Genomic DNA, 20,703 nt, shown 5'->3' on the forward strand with positions numbered 1-20,703 from the left:
TACAATCAGCTTCCCATGAATGTCAATGCAAGCATGGAAATGGAAGACACCAGATCTTAGCTGGTAACTTGTGAACAGAATGAGACCACACGACATGGTTTCTTTCCATAGCACGTGGAGATCGACAAAGCATGATAAACATTCAGTCTCGATCTACACAGCACAGTGAACATGAAAATTAATTAATTACTATTAATAGATGAAAATGGATAGTACCAACCTTAAAGAAAATTTGGAACTCCTATACATTGTGGATAAAAATATAACTAGGTACGATCACTTTGGAAATAGCTTAGTATCAGCTAATACATTTGATGGGATACATACCAATGACTAGCAGGAGGTCATGACATAGCACTGTGTCAGAACACTCAAAGTATACCATGTACGCCAAGGTCATATGCAAGAATTGTCACTGAAACACCCTTTCTAATGGAAAATGAAGCAACACTAGGAACAACTCAATTGCCCATCAACAAGAAAATGAATAAATTAATTGTGGCATATTCATGCAATTCAATGGTGAAAATGAGTGAACTAAAATTGATCAGCATGGACAAATAACAAAAATAACCTGAGCAATAAAGGCAAGTTAAAGAAGATCATACACCATGATTCCAGTTATGTTAAGGTCTGTTTGTGTTTGAGCTTGGTCATATCTGACTCTTTGCAACTCCATGGGCTGTAGCCTCCCCGGCTCCTCCAAACATGGAATTTTCCAGGCAAGAATACTTGAGTGGGTTGTCATTTCCTACTCCAGAGGATCTTCTCAACCCAGGGATTGAAACTACGTCACCTATGTCTTCTACATTGCAGGCGGTTCTTTACCCACTGAGTATATTAAGGTTCAATTCAGTTCAGTTAAGTCACTCAATTGTGTCTGACTCTTTGCGACCCCTGGGACTGCAGCACACCAGGTTTCCCTGTCCATCACCAATTCCCAGAGCTTGCTCAAACTCATGTTCATTGAGTCAGAGATGCCATCCCATTGCAGTTCAAAAGCAAGCATTCTTCAGCGCTCAGCTTTCTTTATAGTCCAACTCTCACATCCATACATGACTACTGGAAAAACCATAACTTTGACTAGACGGACCTTTGTTGGCAGAGTAATGTCTCAGCTTTTAAATATGCTGTCTAGGTTGCTCATAGCTTATCTTCCAAGGAGCAAGGTTAAAGACATGTAAAACTAATTTATTACTTAGGACATAAATGGTCAAACCAAGGGAAGGAATGATAAATGTAAAATTCAGGTGAATGGTTACCAGGAGCAGAATCGGAGTGAAGGGATACACAGGATTTCAAAGGCAATGGTAGTGTTCTATTTCTTAAGTTGCATGGTGGGTCTATAGGTACTTGTTGTAGGTATTAAATATTTAACAAAAATATGTAAATTAACATCTGCTCTAGAGCTATGGGGCAAAGCCAAGACAAACACCCCCCTCCCCAAGTCTCAGTTAGCCCTGTGAGATGGTGAGGTTTGAGAACAAGAAGATATTAATACTGGAGTTTGGGGATGAGATCGACCAGCACTGGTTTCTCTTGGGCTCCTTTCCATGCCTACAAAGGTCCATATAGTCAAAGTTATGGTTTTTCCAGTAGTTATGTATGGATATGAGAGCTGGGCAATAAAAAAGGCTGAGCATCAAATAATTAATGCTTTCAAATTGTGGTGCTGGAGAAGTCTCTTGAGAGTCCCTTGGATGGCATAGAGATCAAATCAGTCAATCCTAAAAGAAAGAACCATGAATATTCATTGGAAGGACTGATGCTGAAGCTGAAGTTCCAATACTTTGGCCACCTATTGAGAAGAGCCAACTCATTGGAAAAGACCCTGATGCTGAGAAAGGTTGAAGGAAGAAGGAGAAGGGGATGATAGAGGATAACATGGTTGGGTGGCATCATTGACTCAATGGACATGAGTTTGAGCAAGCTCCCGGAGATGGTGAAGGACAAGGAAGCCTGGCGTGCTGCAGTCCATGGGGTCACAAAGAGTAGGACACAACTGAGAGACTGAACAACAAATTTTCCATGTATCCATTGATGACAACTCACAGCATGCTTCTCGGATGTTTTTTATGTCCCTGTACTATGACACCATTCATTTTACATGTGAAGAAACTGATTCATAGAGAGGTTAAGTAACTGACCCAAAGTACCACCATTCTTCAGTGCTGGGATTCAAACCTGGGCTTGTTTCCATAGTCTAATCTGACAATCACAGAGTTTTGCCATCACAAGAGAGATCTGTGATTCAGCAGAAGGCCCTGCCCTGACATCGAGATATCACCTTAACCATGACCTCAGGGGAATCGTGTAATCTCCTCAACCTCAACTTCCATTTTTAGTGGATGAGAAAGGGTATTCAAGGAGGATTCAGACTCCTTCTGACTTGGCATTTGGACATGGGCCAATGTGTACAGAAATTGGTTTCCATCAGTGGAAATACTTTCATAGCTTCCAGAAGAGCTGCCTTTGATGCACTATGCTAGGTTGCTTCCCAAAGTGAGGCTAGTTGGTTGTGGCAGTTGACAGAGCCTTGGAAGTAGTCCAAGTCTTCACTGAAACTGGAAGGTCAGTCACAGTTCACTTCTTCTGGTCTGCCACCCACCTGCTGATGGCTTTTCCCCTGCCAGGGCTGGTTTAGGCAAATTGCCAAAGGAAGTAGGCAAGGTGTGGCATTGATATATGCAGTGTGGCTCTTTGGTTCTAATCATAACTATTCCCATGAAGATTAGCCCCACAACAACTCTATGAAAGGGGTACTACTGTGATTCATGATGTGAAGTCTGAGCCTCAGATAGGTGACAGCACTTACCTAAGGCCACTCAGTCTTCATGATCCATGAGCCAGGGCCTTTTAAGCCCCAAACCATTCACTTTCTTTCCCCTGTGCTGGCCCCCTTTCTTGGGGTGGGGTTGGGGAGGCTGTCATATAGGAACAGTGGCCCTGGTGGCTTTCTGACACCTGCAGCCTGAAGTGGCAGGAGTTTGCCGTTGGTCAGGCCCATGCCTCGTTAGTTGGCCAGCGCCAGTTAAGGGCCCAGATGGAGGAAGATCTGGGAGGAAGTTAGGGAGCCTGGGTAAACCACCGGCAAAAAATAACAGAAGAGGCCAGGTAAAGGCCAAGAGAAAATAGGAAGTGAGGCAGATGCTGCTCATGGTCTATCTGCTCTCCTTTGTGGGGAAGGGGCAGGAAGGGAAGAAGAGGGAAGGAGAGAGCACATCTGTGACTTGAACAAATGGGCAAAGGCTCTTTGAAGCTCGGGGCTTCTCTTTTGAGAGACAAATCAGTTCCTTATTTTATCTGTCCAATAAACTAAATATTCTTTTCAAATATTTATTTATTTGTTTTAGTTTTGCCTGTGCTGGGTCTTCGTTGCTGTGTATGGGCTTTCTCTAGTTGTGGCTAGACTCTAGTTTCGTGCACGGGCTTCTCATTGCAGTGGCTTCTCTTCTTGCAGAGCACGAGCTATAGACCACATGGTCTATAGATCCATGGTCACATGGACCAGCCACCAGCCAGAAACTGCCATCCAAAGGCAAGGTGGGAGGCAGATATGTGGGGTCCTAGACAGTCAAGAGGTCAGGTCTTCCCTGTTAGTCAGAGCCATGAAGAAGCCAGAGAGCAGGCAAGGGTGGAGAGGATTTGTCCAAGGAATGGGTGCATCAGAGAAGTAGAAAGCCAAGATAAGGCTCAGAGCCTGCAGGGGTTGAGGTCCTGGACGCCAGGAGAAGTCCTTGATAACAGATGTGGGAACTATTGTTTAGAATTTTCTATTACCTTTTATCTGAAGCTTGACTAGTCTCCTAATCTTCCTACCCAAACAGACTATCTAGATTCAGAGGGCCCCCAATAAAAGCAGACTTGAGCAAATGGGGAGACAGTTTATGTTCTCGCATAGAATGACTCAACGTCATGAATGCCATTAGGTCCAATTTAATGTATAAGTTTAATGTGATGCCGAGAAAAATAGCAAGATCCTCTTCTCCGACCATGCCAGAGGCAAGTAGACTCTACAGTTCTTCTGTCTATAAAAACAAGCAAAAATTGCCAAGACATCTCTGACAAAGAAGATCAAGGGAGTGGAAGGAGACAGACTTTTCAGATTGAAAACACGCTATGCATGCGTGCGTGTATGCTAAGTTGCTTCAGTCAGTCAGTCAGTTCAGTTGCTCAGTTATGTCGACTCTTTGAGACCCCATGGACTGCAGCAGTCCAGGCTTCCCTATCCATCGTCAACTCCCAAAGCTTACTCAAACTCATGTCCATCGAGTTGGTGATGCCCTCCAACCATCTCATTCTCTGTCGTCCCCTTCTCCTCCTGCCTTCAATTTTTCCCAGCATCAGGGTATTTTCAGTCATGTCCAACTCTTTTGTGACCCCATGGACTGTAGCCCACCAGGTTCCTCTGTCCATGGGATTCTCCAGGCAAGAATACTGGAGTGGGTTGCCATGCCCTCCACCATGGGATCTTCCCTACCCAGGGATCAAACCCAAGTCTCTTGCATTTCCTGCATTAGCAGGCAGATTCTTTACCACTAGAGCTACCTGGGAAGCCTAAAGCATGCTATGAAGCCTCTCTAATAAAAATGGCATGGTATTTCTGCATGACCACTGGAACTAAAGAGAAAGTGTAGACACAAATAAGAAAAATGTAAGGAGATTAATTGTTATGAATGTGGCATACCTAATAAGAGAAAGCTAGACTTTTTAATAAGCAGGGCAATTGCAAAGCCACTTAGGAAAAAGATAAAACTTAGATTTATACCTCAAACCATTTGAAAAACTCCCAATGGATCAGAAATCTAACTATAAAAATAAAGCCATACCTGTACCAAAAGAAGACACTGTTAAATTTTTTTTATAACCATATCTATGACTTAAAATCCAGAAGCAATCAGAGAAGGATTAATAAATTTAACTGGAAAAGCATAAAGAACTTTTTTATGTGGGAAGAAAGTATCATCAACAATATCAAAAGACAAAGGACAAATTGGGACAAAAGAATTGCCTCATGGGTCACAGATAAAAGATTAATCTCCCTAGTAGATAAAGACTTACTAAAAATTGAGATGGAAAAAAAGTGGGCAAAACCCAAGACCTTGAAAAGCCTTTAGATGGATGAAAAGATGCTTAATCCATCTCCTATTAAGAGGAAGTTTATAACCAGAACACATAGATGTTTACATATCAGATTTTAAAAGTCTGAAAGTCTGATGATAGGACATTCTTAGGAAACAGGTGCTGTTTGCTAATAACATGTTACAATCTTCATGGAAGGGTACTGGGGATATCTAACTTTAAAATAGATGCATTGACCTTGTAACCCAGCAATCTCAATTTGAGGACCCTCTGCTGAAGATACACGTTCACATACACGTGTGTGCAACATCTACACAGAATTATTTATTTTAGTTTTATTTGCAGCAACCAAAATTGGAAAAGCCTAAATGCTTTAGAGTGGGGGACTGGTTAAATCAATTTTAGTTCATCCTTACAGCAGAGTTCTGTGAAGCCATAAAAGTGGTGTGACCGCTGGAATATGATAAGTGGAATAGATAAGGTCAGGACAGTATAAGCTCCTTCTTTTTTTAAAAAAAGGAGATACAGGAAACACACACACTTATCTTTGAAAGAAAGAAGAAAGAAAGTGAAGTTGCTCAGTTGTGTCCGACTCTTTACAACCCCATGGACTGTAGCCCACCAGGCTCCTACGTCCATGGAATTTTCCAGGCAAGAGTGCTGGAGTAGGTTGCCATTTCCTTCTCCAGGGGATCTTCCTGACCCAGGGATCAAACCTAGGTCTCCTGCATTGCAGGCAGAAGCTTTACTGTCTGAGCCACAAACATTAGAAGGATAAATCATAAACTAATACAAATAATCACCTATAGGAGGCAGAAGGGAACTGGAAATAGAGCAGAAGTGATACAGCTTGAGTCTCTGGATCCATCTTTTCAGTTTTGACTTTTAAGCTAGATAATGGTTTGACATACATTAGAAACAAAATTAGCACAAAAAATTTAAAAAGGCAAACTTTAGAATAAAAATGAATAGAAACAAATGAATGTAAATAGTAACATACCCTGGAAAAGAGAATTATTTTGACTTTTGAATGTAATCCTCTGTGTATCCTCAGTGAAATATATTCTAAAAATGAAAATGTTACAAAGAAATCTCAAACTGTACTTCATATTTTCAGTAATAAAGTGTGTATTATAATTTTTGAAGTGTTTTTATATAATGTAGATAAAGCTAATAAATACATTAATATTAGTAGAAACAAATCTTCTTAGTATGAGGGGAGAAATACAAACATAAAATCAAAGAAAAACTTGGTAATGTTAAATTTAATTAGAAGTATCAATCTGAACTGATGATTTCCTACTATAAAATATTGAAAGGACCTGAAAGCAATTCCAGATTTTAAACACATGAAAAGTTGCTCAATTATAATTTTATCAAGAAACAGACAGAATCCCCACTGGCAGGAGCTAGAGGCTAGAAGGAAGGGTTGATTTCAGGTCTGGAAGGCAGACAATAGAAGATGAACATGGAACATTTTGTGCCAAAAAACACAGACACACTCAGGATAGTGAATGGGTGGGGAGGGCATCAAAGACACGGGAGTAGATCTTTGAAGAAGGCGATTTGAGCAACAGAAATGAATAATGACTATTCAGTTCAGTTCAGTCGCTCAGTCGTGTCCGACTCTTTGCGACCCCATGAATCACAGCACGCCAGGCCTCCCTGTCCATCACCATCTCCCGGAGTTCACTCAGACTCACGTCCATCGAGTCAGTGATGCCATCCAGCCATCTCATCCTCTGTCGTCCCCTTCTCATCTTGCCCCCAATCCCTCCCAGCATCAGAGTCTTTTCCAATGAGTCAACTCTTCTCATGAGGTGGCCAAAGTACTGGAGTTTCAGCTTTAGCATCATTCCTTCCAACTGTAATTTATTTTAAAATGTTGAACAAATTAAAATTCACTGGCCTACAATAATAAAACCAAAACCCAAAGCCATTTGCCACAATTAAAAATAACTAGTCCATCAACTCCTTACTTAATTTTAATAAATTAAAAAGGAATGAAGTATCTTTTAAAAGAGGAATTGAAAATCTTCCTTGATTTTCTAAGAATGCTAGCTAGTAAATGTAGAAAGAATTACAGAATAAGAAAAGTCATCATTTTGCAACTGCAAATAAATAATTGATTAAGGTGAGGATCATCGATTAATGCTAAAACTGGTAGGTGAAATGTTAAGGAAAAGGATATTCTCAAGGTGTAAAGGCTCCTCTCAAGGGCTGCTAGCTAATTGTGAAGGGAAAAACCAACGTTTGCAGAGATGAAATCTAGCTGTCATTGCTTTGAGTGATCAAACTCACTATGATCCACACTTCTTCCTAACGTGATGCAAAACTAAATGCATTTCACTAAGAAGCACTGTTGCCACAAATATTTGATTCCAATCGAATCAATTTTTAGACCTAACTTCCCATTTCCAGAAAGTGAACATGAAATTAATCATCCGAACTAAGGTACTTTTGAGAGTGAAAGATGACTCATTTAACAATTACACCAGGACTACGTGTACAGACAGGCAGGACATTCCCAGATAAACCAAAATATGAAGTCTTGCCCAGTTTACAGGCAGTAAAGGTGGTAGAGAAACAAATTGGGCAGCACGAAGAGGAAAGAATACAATTTTTAAAAATCCAGATGTGGGGAATTCTACAAGATAACCACCTGGGTTCAAAAAAAAAAGATAAAAAGAGACATAGTGGAGATGTTCACTCAAGAGTCATAACAGCCAAGTGCAATGCATGAACCCAAATAGGATGCTGGTGGAAAGAAGTGAACTCTAGAAGATATTTGGGGACCATCGGGAACATTTTAATACGGTCTGGCAATTAGATGATACTAGAATTGTTAACATTCTTAAGAATGGTTATGGTATTGAGGTAGTATAGAAAGATCCTTATAAGGCTTATAAGGACACTTTGGGGAGGTCTAATGTCTGCAGCTTACTTTCAAATTATTCAGAAAAAAAAATTTTAGCAATGACAAGCTAGTGGTAGGTATACAGAAATTTATAGTACTATTCTTTCAGCTTTTCTATGCATTTGACATTTTCATGTAAGAGTTTAAAAAACGGCAGGACTCCAAATGTTTGGCAACCTCAAGCCCCTCTACAGAGCCATCAGGAATGCTGGAACTGCCTGGTGCCCCAGGCCTCCTCATTAATGCCGTCTCCATGAAAAAGAGAATGCTACTCAGGAGTTCCCGGGCACAGTCTTTCCATCTCCCTTTTATGGCCCCAATTTTGACCATTTTCTAACTTCCTGTGGCCTGTCCAAGTCCCACTCACCTTCAAGGTACATTCTTCCTGGAAGCTTGTCCTGTCTTCTGATCCACCTGGGCTGCTACTCTGACCTCCTCAAGCTCTTGGTTCTTGGACCACAGTCTTTACTTTTGGCCATATGCCAACTTTCTAATATATTATTTTCCTAAGTGTGTATCCTATTATCTTGATGAGATTATGAACATTCCAGTGAAAGGACTGTATTCTATTTTTTTGGTCTTTCTCTAGAGCAAGCACAAAACGACACTATTATTTGTATATAATAAATGCTTTCTGAATTAAGCCTGACAGTTATTAAAAGATATGTGCAAATAAAGTAAAAATTATATGAGATGCAACTACTATTCCAATTCAGGAACTGAATTGATGTTAAAACTTATTGACATTGGGGCTTCTCTGGTGATCCAGTGGTTATGACCTCAGTTTCCAATGCAGGGCTTCCCAGGTGGCTCAAGTGGTAAAGAATGTGCCTCCCGCTGCGGGAGATGTGGAACCCACTTCAATATTCTTGCCTGGAGAATTGCGTGGACAGAGGAGCCTGGCAGGCTACATTTATAAGACCACAAAGAGTTGGATACAGCTAAGCATGCTGGCACCTTCCAATGTAGGGGGTGTGGGTTCGTTCCCTGATTGGGGAGCTAAGATCCCACATGCCCCAAGGCCAAAACACCAAAACACTGAACAGAAACAATATTGTAACAAATTCAATGAAGACTAATAAATAATCATTGACATTGCTGGTTTCATATGTAAGGAGTTTGCCAGTTGTCACTCCATCCTAACAACAGTGAAAAACTGAACAGACTGAAAGAAATCAACAATTCTTTGTTCTGAAAGACAGGAAGGATACTGTGCAAACTACTGCCCCCAAGGTTGGAGAGGCAGACAAGTGAGTACAGGCCATCACGGCTTACTAGAGCAGAAACTTGCTGGCAAAACCAGCAAGTTCACTGTAGGAACAAGTGAGGGTGTAGGAAAGCCTGAACTGTGATTGATGAGTTGCTGGAGGCTCAGTGGGGACAACTCTTGAGAGTTAAAAACTGCAGCAGGACCCAGGCCTAAGGAGACCCCAACAATATTGTGAGATTTACGTTTAGGAGTTTGACCAAGTTCCCACAGTAAACAGCAGAGAAAAATCCCCTTGAGCTTCCGGTCAGGGTGGAGAAAAGAAAACATTTTGAAATAAATCAGAGCACTCCATTAGTAACAAGCCCTGCCCCCAGTGGAAACTAGTTAACCACAGCCTAACCTGCTGGTGTATTATCAGAGCCTAACTGACCTGGGAAAGGGAAGTACCCAATTCCAGCTCACTTGAGTCATGCTGTTCCACCTAAGGGGGACGCATAAAAAAGAGAAGCGTTTGTGAAGTTCATGGTCCGGAGGAATAGGTTCATTGAACTGCTGAGACCTGATCCTAGGACCACAGAATGTTCCCCCTCCCCCATACCTCACTACTATGGAACTAAAGGCCTATTTACAGCAGTTCCTTTTATCTCATACATCATGTCTAGCTGTCAAAAAAATAAATTACAAGGCATACCAAAAGGCAAAACCCCACAATCTGAAGAGACATAGCAAACATTATAGCCAGACATGGCAGAGATGTTGGAATTATCAGACTAGAAATTAAAACATCTATAATTAACATGTTAACGGCTCAAATGGATAAAGGAACCAGCATGCAAAATCAGGTAGGCAATGTAAACAGAGAGATAGAAGTCCTAAGAAAGAATCAAAAACAAATGTAAGACATTAAAAAACGCTGTGACAGAAATAAAGAATGCTTTTGATGGACTTATTTGTAGACTGAACTCGGCTCGGGAAAGAATTTCAAAGCTAGAGTAGATTTCAATAGAATCCTCAAATCTGAAAAGCCGAGAGGACAAAGATTAAGGGAAAAAAAAAATCCAAACCAAAACAGAGTACTCAAGGATTATGGGATAACTAAAAAAGTTGTAGCATATGCAGTGAGAATACCAGAAGGAGAAGAGAGAAGGACTTTATCAGACAAAGAAAAATTGAAGGAATTTGTTGCCATTAGAATTGCCTTGCAAGAACAGTTGAAATAAGTTTTTTGTTGTTCTTTAGTTGATAAGTTGTGTCCAGTTCTTTTGCGACCCCATGGACTGTAACCCACCAGGCTCCTCTGGGAGAAGGCAATGGCACCCCACTCCAGTACTCTTGCCTGGAAAATCCCATGGATGGAGGAGCCTGGTAGGCTGCAGTCCATGGGGTCTCTGGGAGTCAGACATGACTGAGCGACTTCACCTTCACTTTTCACTTTCATGCATTGAAGAAGAAAATGGCAACCCACTCCAGTGTTCTTGCCTGGAGAATCCCAGGGACAGGGGAGCCTGGTGGGCTGCCGTCTATGGGGTCACACAGAGTCGAACACGACTAAAGCGACTTAGCAGCAGCAGCAGCAGGCTCCTCTGTCCATGGGATTTCCCAGGCCAGAATACTGGAGTGGGTTGCTATTTCCTTCTCCAGGGGATCTTTCCCACCCAGGGATCAAACCTGTGTCTCTTGCGCTGACAGGCAGTTTCTTTACCACTGAGCCACCAGGGGAGCCCAAATAAGTTCTCTAGAGAGAAGGAAAATAATATTGGTCAAAATCATTTTACATAAAGTAAGGAAGAGAACTGAAGAAGGAATAGGTAAAGGTGAAATTAAAACTTTTATTTTTCTTATTCTTAATTGGTCTAACAGATAACAGTTTATTCAAAATAATATCAACAATGTATGTGTGTTTAAGTATACATTTTATGTATATGCTTTGTTGTTGTTCAGTCGCCAAGTCATGTCCAATTCTTTGCAACCCCAGGAACTACAGCACACCAGGCTTCCCTGTCCCTCACCATCTCCCGGAGTTTGCCCAAGTTCATGTCCATTGAATCAGTGATGCCATCCTACCATCTTATCTTGTCACCCTCTTCTCCTGCCTTCAATCTTTCCCAGAATCAGGGTCTTTTTCAATGAATATGGTTATACATACTTATATATAAGTGAAATGAATGACAGCAATAATACAAGGGATGAGAGGAAATAAATTAGAATTATTTTATTATAATGTACTGACACTACTTGTGAAGTGGCATAGTGTTTTTTAAAGTGGAATTTTATTAGCTGTACATATATACTGCAAACTCTAGCTCAATCACAAAGAAAAGCAAAGAAGGACACATAAGCAATATGGTAATAAAGGAAAAAATGGAATCACATTAATCAATCACTCGATTAAAGCCATGAATGGCAGAACTTTCCTGGGCTGAACAGGTTACAGAGTTATATAGTGAACATTAAGGTTAGGACTGTTTTACACACCCTGGGCCTCCTGGTTAATTCCTTACAAGTTGGATGGCTGGGACTCAGTGGGTTGCTGGATCGAGTTCATATCAGCTTTTGAGAAACAACTGTTAAAACTCTAGGCACTTTGTGAGCCTGTTGTTAACAGTCATTGTTTGAAAGAGATAAATTATTTAAGCATACAATTAAGTTGTAATTAAACAAAGGTAATAGATACTCAAAACCCATATTTCCTAGTTATTTTATTACATTTTGTTTTTATCTGTGCTCTTGAGGTTATTTAAATCTGACTGTGGTGGAAGGACCCTGTGATGGTGATTCTACCTTACCATCACAGCAATATGAGGTTGGAGCTTGAAATCAGCTATGGTGGAAATGTTTATAGCATAGGAATTGGCAAATATCTCAAGTTACAGATGGGTTTTTTGTGTGGTTTTTTTTTTTTTTTTTGAGAGCCAATTATTAAACATTCTCCAGGATACCACTGTTCTACTTCAGCCTCACAGACCCTCAGGCTCAAGTACAACAGAATCGTGACAGCACCTTCAAAAGTGAGATCTACCCTGATTGGATATTTTGGTCACATCTCTTCCCTGAACCAAACTCCAAAGTCAGAGGGAGAGTGGTAACCTGTGCTCCATCCTGGACCTCAGTCAGAGGCTATCCTGTGCCCTATAGCCTGAGTCAGAGGCTATCATGTGGTTGATCCCCACATGAAAATCAGAAGCTTTCCCTGGAAGAAGGGAGTTTGGCTATTAGAGAAACTTCAAAATATTATCACCATAGCACGTAAAGCAGTGGCTTCCATGCAATCTCCATCTCACCTAACCCACCTCAAGGTGTCTTTTCCGCATTCATCTTGAGCAAGAAGCAAGTGGTTCTGGACCAACAAAGTAAACGGTGGGAGACAGGAAGGCTCTGACCGGAAACCTGTTCCCCACAGTCTCCAGTATTCCCCTTTGCCAGAATGATGTCCCCACTGTCTCCCCTAGTCTTGTTTCCTTCTGCTCACAGCTTGCTTCCTACTTAGATAAATGAAATGCACATTCTCGTGTTGTGTGGGGTCCTGAGACTTAAAAAAATCAATTTAAATGATTTCTTCCTGTCATGGGTCCTGGTCAAGTGAAGGAGACATACAAATACATAATTACACAGAGAGGTGAAGTATGATTTCTTAGAGATATTTATAAGCTGTGCTGAGAGCTAGTGGGGAAGTGAGAAAAATGGGGACAGTTCCCCAGAGAAAAGGACCTATGAGCTGGCATTTTACATACAAGTAGGAAGTTCCCTGTGCGGCAGGAGAGGCACAAAGGGAACTTTCTATACCAAAGGAACAGTGGGAGTTGTGGTACCACAAGGTCAAAGAGCTTTATTTACCCCTTCTCTCTTTTTCTCCAATACTTCAGACATCTCAGGAAAATTTCCTTCCTCTCTTGCTCTCCATTCTATTCTGTGCCCAAAACAGAACCCAACCATGGAAGTTGCAGCAAAACGCTGTGGTTTCCAGCCCTTCTTGCGCGGGGGACAGAGAACACCAAGGCTTTAAACTGAACTTTCAAAGAGCCTGGGTTATGGAAATGACCCCTGATCACCCTGGAATCCCGTTAGGTCTATAGTACTGCCTCCTCAGATGAAACCCAGTCCTCTTCAAGCACAAGCATTCAAAGCAAACAAGTTCTTACTTGTTAGTTTTTCTTTTTGGCTCAGTTACTATATTGCAGAGAGTCGTTTTCTATTTTCATCACCAGAGCAGCCTTTTTTCCAACAGTCTTTTTGAGCCTGGGGACCAAAGCACCATTTATAGCTTTGCTTCTACGGGGAACAGTGCTTTCGCGTTCCAAACAACAGACTTACAAATAAATTGTTGAACTCACACTGCTTTTAAGCAATGAGCTTCCTGTAATGTTTTGCACACTTCAGTGCTAGAGGCTGGTGTGTGTGTGTGTTTAAAAATTTCTAAATATGGGTGCCAGGTGTTACATTTTCAGACTGACCAAGTGTAACTTTTTTTTTTTCCCCTCTTAAAGCAACAGAATCATTTTTTAGCTAACACATATCCATTTAATTTGATGAAAGACATGCCTGGGGCTGAAAAACGAAAAGAGCAGTGCTGAAAATTCAGGGGGGTAAAGATATATATTTGCACAGTATAAGAGAAGAGGTTAACTTATGTGTAAACCTTATTATTTCAGGTTCGGGCAAAAGAGTAAAGTGTCTCCAAGCACAGGGAGAGTTAAGAGATCAAAGCCACCTGAACAGCTTGGTTTTACTTTGAGTCCAGTCACCCAAGGAGATCGCCAAGATGAGGTTTCTAGTCCACTTTGAAGCAAGCCAGACACAGAAAAATTTAAAAACCACACAGTAAAGAGAGCATACAATCTGTCTCCCTGGTAAGTCAAAAAATATCATCAGATAATGCACGTGTTAGGAAGGGGTAAACTATGCGAAATGCTTTTTTCCATGGAAAGAAGACTATAGGGCTCAGTACCTGATTCATTTCTTTCTCTCACCCTAATTCCTCTCTGTTTCTTTTCTAGACCCTTGACTGATCTCTATTCAGTCTCTCTTTCTCTTTCACCTCCACTAATGATAGGAGATGATGTGTTTAGAATTAATCCTCCTGAACCAAAGAAATTAATTCAACTACATTTTTTTCTTTCAAAACCTTTTATCTATTGTTGTTTATTCAAAATGCATACCATTTGCGTGTACATTGGTGTGATGAAGCATTTTTCCCTGTAAGCATTAGCATATGATTTTATACATATCTTATGAAGAGTAGGCATTTAAAAAAATAGATACTGATAACTAGGAAATTAAACACACACACACAAACTTGTTTGGCCATTTGAACAAAGTCCAATATTTCACAGTGAACAGGACAGGACTGGCTACTATTTTCTGGGATCCAGTGCAAAATGGAAATGTGAGACCTCTTGTTAACAAGTGAAGAATTTCAGGATTGTGACAGCAGAGCCCTGAACCAACCCTGGGGTTCTTCTGAGTGTCAGGACCCTATGTGACCACACAGGCCACGTGCCCATGGAGCTGGCCCTGCTAGGGCGGGGGGGAGGTTTATTAATGAGAGCCCACACACATAGACACATGCACATTTCTCTAGGCTGGTATAGAATTAACCAGAAAATTTACATTGAAAATTTAGTAATGTGACCTTACAAAAAAGTGCAGACACCCTTTGGTGGTTTCCAATTTACTTCCTTACAATTCACTTATTCATAACTGACACAGAGAAAATATTGTAATTTGTCAATTGTTATTGTAATTTGTAACATCTGGGCCAGCTGATGAGTTTTTTGGTGACCTGTTTTCAAAGTTTTAGAACTTGATATAATGTGCTAAATGTGGAAAAGGAGTTTTGAGTTCACCTTTCCCTGAGGCTAGAAGCATTTGCAATAATGTATGGGGAAGGGCTCTGAGTATTGAGAGCCATGATCAACCTTAGCTATCATCTAACATATCTACAGAATGGTTGCTAAAACTGACTTTATAGCAGAGAAAATTTTGAACAGATTTCTCTGGCTCCAGCCAATTAAGTCACAGTCACGTTTTTCTTCATTAAGTGTCCCACAGCTGCAACACAAATGGTGATTGGATTCTCTGCTGGGCCTTCTCCTACTGGCCCCAAGGACACCTCTCTTTTAAATTCCCATCTGGTGGCCCCGGGCTTCCCAGGTGGCCCTAGTGGTAAAGAACCTGCCTGCCAATGCAGGAGACATAAGAGATGCAGGTTTGATCTCTGGGTTGGGAAGATCCCCTAGAGGAAGGCATGGCAACCCACTCCAGTATTCTTGCCTGGAGAATCCCACGAACAGAGGAGCCTGGTGGGCTATGGTCTTCAGGGTTGCAAAGAGTCAGACACGACTGAAGCAACTTAGGGGCACACATTTAGTGGCCCCACCCCTTCTCCTCCTGAAAGTTCTACCTTCCCCTTGTGGTGATGGAGTCATCATCCTATGTCCTTTCCTGTAAATTTGGTGAGATATCAGAGGCACCTTCCTCCATCCAGTTTGCCGCTGGTTTCAAAGTGGAGAGAGGTATTTGTCTGCAGGATGGGCAAGGGTAATTGCCTGGACTCCAGCAAGACTGGGTGCAGACGGATTCTGCTTCTTTTCACAAGGGTCATTATTATGAGATTTATGTTTTTTCTTTGACTGCCTGCTTCAATCCCTGATTTAGTCTCACACAAGCATGAGGAATGCATATATAAGTATTGCCATTTCAAAGATGAGAAAACTGGGCCTGCAAAAAGAAAAGGGATTTTGATTCAACTACCGCACTATCTGTACTGCACCTCTTCCATTTTATGCTGTTCTGCCCTCTTGTAAATTAAATTATGAAGCAGAACATTTTCACATTTTCTAGGAAATAATTCTAAGATGGCAGGTAAACCGATTCATTGTCACTGTGATTCTCCCTGTTTTCCATCCCTCCACCAAATCACTCTCCCATGCAGATTCACTTCCCTCTTCCTCAACACCAAATGGGTGATTCTAACTTCCTAGACTTCCCTACTCTTCCTCTCACTATCTCCCCCAACACAGATGCTGTCAGAAAACACACAAATAAACAAAACTAGCAAACCCAGAATGTTCACCAGCAAGGAGAAAGAAGTTAAGCATCTCCAAAGAAGGTGGAAGGATTTCAAGAAAGTGGATACATTGAAAAATCTAGAATTTTGTTGCCTAAGTCGAGTGGTAATGCTGTACCAACTTGTAAAAGTTCAAAGAACAACTAAGATACCTACTGCCCTCCATAATTTGTAAAGCTCTTTCACATATATGAACGCACTTCAACTTCACAATACAGTACAGCATAGAAGATATTATTAGGTCTGTTTTACAGAGGAGGAAACTGAGGCATGGAACAGTGAGGTGACTTGCCCACAATTACTCAACAGGAGAAATGAAGTCAGGTTCCTGAGCTCATGTTCTTTCCATTCTCCCGCACAGCTATTTGTTGAACTAAAATTTCAGATCAATGCACATTTATTTCTTCTTTTTCCAAATGAAGAGAGACACAATTCAGAAAAAACTAAGAGCCTAGTCTCAGGTTCTGCTGCTTGGATCTCCTCCTGCTGCCAAATTTAGAAGCCACTGACCTTCTTTCAAAACCTAAGTAGGTTTCGAATCTGTGGAGAAAATATGGCTTATTTAATAAAAGGATCTAGGACAACTCAAAGCTTCTTGGAAGAGAAGAAACTTGGATCCAACACCTCACTTTGTACACAAAAATAAGTCCCAAGTAGATTAAAGATTTAAACATAAAAATAAAACCAGAAGAAAACTAAAAGAGAACATGAGATTTTTTCCCCCTCTTTTAGAATCTCAGCATGGTAAAGGGGCTTTCTAAATAAGAAATATAAATCACAGCAGGATCCTCTATGACCCACCTCCCAGAATATTGGAAATAAAAGCAAAAATAAACAAATGGGACCTAATTAAGCTTAAAAGCTTCTGCACAACAAAGGAAACTATAAGCAAGGTGAAAAGACAGCCTTCAGAATGGGAGAAAATAATAGCAAATGAAGCAACTGACAAAGAATTAATCTCAAAAATATGCAAGCAACTCCTGCAGCTCAATTCCAGAAAAATAAACGACCCAATCAAAAAATGGGCCAAAGAACTAAACAGACATTTCTCCAAAGAAGACATACAGATGGCTAACAAACACATGAAAAGATGCTCAACATCGCTCATTATCAGAGAAATGCAAATCAAAACCACAATGAGGTACCATCTCACACTGGTCAGAATGGCTGCTATCCAAAAGTCTACAAGCAATAAATGCTGAAGAGCGTGTGGAGAAAAGGGAACCCTCTTACACTGTTGGTGGGAATGCAAACTAGTACAGCCACTATGGAGAACAGTGTGGAGATTCCTTAAAAAACTGGGAATAGAACTGCCTTATGATCCAGCAATCCCACTGCTGGGCATACACACTGAGGAAACCAGAAGGGAAAGAGACACGTGTACCCCAATGTTCATCGCAGCACTGTTTATAATAGCCAGGACATGGAAGCAACCTAGATGTCCATCAGCAGATGAATGGATAAGAAAGCTGTGGTACATATACACAATGGAGTATTACTCAGCCATTAAAAAGAGTACATTTGAATCAGTTCTAATGAGGTGGATGAAACTGGAGCCTATTATACAGAGTGAAGTAAGCCAGAAAGAAAAACACCAATACAGTATACTAACGCATATATATGGAATTTAGAAAGATGGTAACACTAACCCTGTGTACGAGACAGCAAAAGAGACACTGATGTATAGAACAGTCTTATGGACTCTGTTGGAGAGGGCGAGGGTGGGATGATTTGGGGGAATGGCATTGAAACATGTATAATATCAAATGTGAAACAAATCAACAGTCCAGGTTCGATGCATGATACAGGATGCTCGGGGCTGGTGCACTGGGATGACCTAGAGGGATGGTATGGGGAGGGAGGTGGGAGGGGGGTTCAGGATGGGGAACACATCTACACCCGTGGCAGATTCATGTTGATGTATGGCAAAACCAATACAATATTGTAAAGTAATTAGCGTCCAATTAAAATAAATAAATTTATATTAAAAAAATAAAATAAAGAAACAAAACATGGAAGTCATAAAAGATAAGATTGAGACACTGACTATGTTAAAAAATCTGTATGTTTGAAAAAAAATCACCATTAACCAAATCAAAAAGGTCTTATTTTGTAATAGGTAAACAAATCTCACAAATCAGTAAGAAAAACCCAACACATGCAATAGAAAAATAGACAAATATATAGATGGATAGTTTATAAAAACAGATGAAAAAGAGGGATAAACTCACTTATATTAAAGAAAATGCAAAAGCAAACACCACTGAGATCCCTTTCCACGTGTCAGATTGTCAAAGATCCCAAATAATAATATTCGATAATGCACTGTGTTGAGTGTGAGAAAATGATGTATAATCTGAGCATAACGTAGTACACCCTCATGGAGAGCAATTTGTAGATGGGCAATATATATAACGATTTAAATTCACACATGGAGGATTTCAGCCATTTACCTGTCATCGGGTGTAAGTGATGGAACCTAGACTAGGCTTCAAACCCCACACTATTGCACAGCCTCAGAACTGGAGGACCATGAGGCCAGAGTAACCCTTACCTACATATTAAAGACATTCAATATGCGCCCATTAGTGCAAGTTAACCCCTTTAATTTTCAGGGTAAACTGAATATTTATTATGCATGTTTTATGTGTGAGGATACTGGCTCAGAGAGGTTAAGTTTCTTACCCAAGGACAAAAGTTGCTAAATGACAAAGCCAGACTCACACCCAGGGCCAGCCTCTTTCCTTATGGCCTCTGCCCAGTTTATGCTGACAGCTGGAACCTCAAAGGCTTCCCTGGTGGCTCAGACAGTAAAGAGTCTACCTGCGGTATGGGGGACCTGGGTTCAATCCCTGGGTCGGAAAGAAAAGTTCTCTAAGAGGAGGAACCTGTGTTATACCATGCTGATCTTCAACTTCTGTTTGTCAAATAAATGAATGATGTAATGAAATTAAAAGATGCTTACTCCTTGGAAGGAAAGTTATAACCAACCTAGATAGCATATTGAAAAGCAGAGACATTATTTTGCCAACAAAGGTCCGTCTAGTCAAGGCTATGGTTTTTCCAGTGGTCATGTATGGATGTGAGAGTTGGACTGTGAAGAAAGCTGAGCACCGAAGAATTGATGCTTTTGAACTGTGGTGTTGGAGAAGACTCTTGAGAGTCCCTTGGACTGCAAGGAGATCCAACCAGTCCATTCTAAAGGAGATCAGCCCTGGGTGTTCTTTGGAAGGAATGATGCTAAAGCTGAAACTCCAGTACTTTGGCCACCTCATGGGAAGAGTTGACTCATTGGAAAAGACTCTGATGCTGGGAGGGATTGTGGACAGGAGGAGAAGGGGACAACAGAGGATGAGATGGCTGGATGGCATCACCTACTCGATGGACGTGAATTTGAGTGAACTCCGGGAGTTGGTGATGGACAGGGAGGCCTGGCGTGCTGCGATTCATGGGGTCGCAAAGAGTTGGACACGACTGAGTGACTGAACTGAACTGAATCCTACATTGTTTTTTGTAGATAAAGAAGGTGCTATCCTTTTTCTGCACAAAGAGAAAAAAATTATAAAGCAGAAAATGAAGGAGTGAATTTCATTGAGACAAACACTGAGCCCACAACAATGGGTAAAAAAATGAAAGCAAAACCATAAACCACTGTTTGCATGTTACATGCATACATTGTTACATAAATATTTGTTCTCTACTTAAGACTTTGGTTCACAACACTGGCTACACAATAGAACTACCTGTGCTTCTAAAATATCAGGAACCAGACTCCACTTCAGTTCAGTTCAGTTCAGTCGCTCAGTGGTGTCCGACTCTTTGCAACCCCATGGACTGCAGCATGCCAGGCCTCCCTGTCCATCAACAACTCCCAGAGTTTACTCAAACTCATGTGTGTTGAGTTGATGATGCCATCCAACCATCTCTTCCTTTGTCATCCCCTTCTCCTCCTGTCTTCAATCTTTCCCAGCATCAGGGTCTTTTCAAATGAGTCAGTTCTTCGCATTAGGTGGCCAAAGTATTGGAGTTTCATCTCCAACATCAGTCCTTCCAATGAACATTCAGGACTGAATTCCTTTAGGATGAACTGGTTGGATCTCCCTGCAGTCCAAGGAACTCTCAAGAGTCTTCTCCAACACCACAGTTCAAAAGCATCAGTTCTTTGGCTCTCAGCTTTCTTTATAGTCCAACTGTCACATCCATACACAACTGCTGGAAAAACCATAGCCTTGACTAGACGGACCTTTGTTGGCAAAGTAATGTCTCTGCTTTTTAATATTCTGTCTAGGTTGGTCATAACTTTTCTCCCAAGGAGTAAGAGTCTCTTAATTTCATGGCTGCAGTCACCATCTGCAGTGATTTTGGAGCCCCAAAAAACAAAGTCTCTCACCATTTCCATTGTTCCCCCGTCTATTTGCCATGAAGTGA

The sequence above is a fragment of the Bos grunniens genome, chromosome 26 (assembly GCF_055505025.1).
Source record: "Bos grunniens cultivar Pamir isolate PY7600 chromosome 26, Bosgru_T2T1.0, whole genome shotgun sequence".
Classification (NCBI taxonomy): Eukaryota; Metazoa; Chordata; class Mammalia; order Artiodactyla; family Bovidae; genus Bos; species Bos grunniens.